Consider the following 2,882-nt stretch of genomic DNA (forward strand, 5'->3'; position numbering starts at 1 on the left):
CAAATTAATAGTATAATAATATACAAGTGAATCAAGCCTCACTATAACTCGTCTGTTGTCTTCCCCGAGTATCCCAGATTTTCTTCAAGAAAACTTTAACTTTTCTACGTTTCCGTAAAGCGATTTTATCTATTCATGACAATAAATTTTTGTAGGTGAACTATGGGAAACTTGATATCAGCGTATATGTAAAGAGTTTCTCAGTACAAGTGACGTAAAAGAAAGACCCTAAAGAATTAAGGAATGCGATTAAATACAACACCAGTCAAATCGCCAGGAACGAACCTAAACAAAGCAAAAATGGTGAGCATTTTGCTCAGTAAAGGTGAAAACATTACACCAATAGCACGTTTCACATTCACTTTTAATACGCGGACAGAATTTGCTTCGTTGCTACATATCAGTGATCTTAAATAGCTTCACAAGAAGTATCACAGAAAAGGTAAACCTTAGCTGCTTAGAAGATATTCGACATTGGAAGCTTTTGAAATTGTTGCTTTATCACATTTGCTGCATAACGAAGAGCATTTGTTTGACGAGGTATATTATGCGAAGCGCGATCTTCTTAAAGTCAGATACAATTTAGTGCAATCCCGTCCTGTTCAAGGCAAACAACATTTGCTAACATCGATCTACAAAGCTTCGCACTCACGATAAGAGAGACACCACTGTTATTTTTAAAGGAACACGGTCCTACGATGCCTCCAGCCCGACGATTACACCACTTTCACTTTCTCACTGTCCCATGAATAATCGATCAATTGAATTTACACTAAAAACGGGAATTTCGCTTGTTCACTGAACTACAATACGATGATTACGACAGCCGCAAATTTTCAATGGCACAAGAAATCTTGTCTCAGCAAATAGTTACCTAACGCAGATAACGCAGATGTCTATCTCTGTATGACACTGACTGACAAAGTCAGTAGAGATATTTGAGATATAGAATATTTCAGTTGTAACCGAGTTTGTCATAATTGATAAAACTTTTTGAAATTTATTTTGGAATCAAAACTGCGAGACTGCTACAAGAGAATTATAAATTTTCAACTAACGCGCCAAAGACATCGTGCCAATGAAATTGAGTGTATCTGCACTCGTTTAGCTCCCCGAAAGCGTGGCTAATGCAGACAAGAAAACATGAAAAACAAGAAAGAGCACAAAAATCTCATAGGAAAAGAGAAAATACAAGCAAATAAACAAAAGTCTTGCTTTAGATGAAAATGTAAAAATTTTAAAAATAACTCAACAGTTGGACGTATGTGCTTCAGCTTTATTGACTCTCGCGAGTATACAAAAAGATATTAAGCCGCTGTTGCGGAGGATAACAGAATCACAGGTAAAATAAGCAAATCTCCGCACTTATATTTATAAAGATATTAAATATGCCATTAAAAGTTTTAGAGTAACTGAGCGCAATTTGCATAAAAGAGCTTTTCGTTAAAACAACTTATCTGTATTAATGGAAGTGTTCTTCAAATTTTAAAAATAAAATTTAATGAACATAATAATTAAAAAAAATTTGCTATACAGTCTTAAAGCTAAATGCTTAGTAATTTTTTATGTTATGTATAATACAGAAAAAACACTAAGATGTTTCTTTATTTTTTATATTACATTTATCTCCTATATATTTTATGTATTCTTAGTTGCACAGATAAGCTTCTGTTCTTTTCTATGAAAAATTAGAAATTTCTTCTGACTTCGGGCTATTTTCGAAAGCCAAAGAGTGTCCAGAGACGTTGCTTTCACCTGGTTGAAGAGATAATGCCCTTTTGTTAATTAAAGTGACAAAGCTTAATAAGGACGTTAGCGTGATATTTGAAAAATGTATATAATAACTGGACGCCATTTTAAAAGCGAAAAAAATCATTTCTTTGGAAAGAGATACGGGATTTAAACGGAAAATCTTCACAACGAGTAAAACAACTTAAGGGTTATCAGCGTTGAAAAGATTGCCTAAATTTTTGCACCTCATCATTTATGCAATCCGCACACATTCTATATTTCATTACAGGTGAAATTGTAATTATATTCGAATTTATATCTTTCCTATCTATCGCGTTTGTCTTAAGAGCAACTAAATGGAAAGAAAACAACATGCAAGTTTTTAATATGCATCATATAAAGTTTATCAATAATGAGTAAACAGTGAAAGTGCATCCATTTTATTACTCGCGAGCAAGAACTTGCAACACTCTTGCCAAATTTGAAGTCGACAGATCAATTTTTGCAAAGGGAAGAGCGCTTACCATCGATATTATACAGAAGGACAGAGGGACATTCTCAAATGAATTTCCAACTTGACATTGGCGAAAAATACATATGCTTTATGGCGTCTTTAGTGCCGCAAATGTTTTGACAAGGTCACAACTCCCACATCCTTCCGCGGAGGGTATAAAAATAAAATCAAAGTCTCTACGCATTATTAAAACAGAACTCATCCGCCTGAGTGGCCGAGTAGGCAAGAGTCTCGACTAGCAACTCAATGGTCGCGGGTTCAAATCTCAAGTGCGGTAGAGTTTTTAATAAAGCCGAAAGCCTTAGATGCTAGTGCTTTAAGACATTAGTCTTAGAATTTATTCTCTGGCTAAATTTCTAATAATAATAATAATAATAAAACAGAACTTACTTTCAATTAATGCATTTATTTTTCATCATTTGTAGTCCGTTCCTCTTTCTCTACACTACCTACATTGCACTCTAGAGGACTTTGCTCTATAGCATAGCGATCCACGAAACACCTTCACTTTTCGTCGAAATGGAATAAAGTTTTGCAAAGCCGTTCAATCAATCTGATAAAAAAAGGCACATAAAAAAGCTAAGTCAAGATAAAGGAAATTATTTCTTAATTGCCTGAATATCTTTGTCTTTATTAG

Source organism: Glossina fuscipes, unplaced genomic scaffold (genome assembly GCF_014805625.2).
Source record: "Glossina fuscipes isolate IAEA_lab_2018 unplaced genomic scaffold, Yale_Gfus_2 27, whole genome shotgun sequence".
NCBI classification, from domain to species: domain Eukaryota; kingdom Metazoa; phylum Arthropoda; class Insecta; order Diptera; family Glossinidae; genus Glossina; species Glossina fuscipes.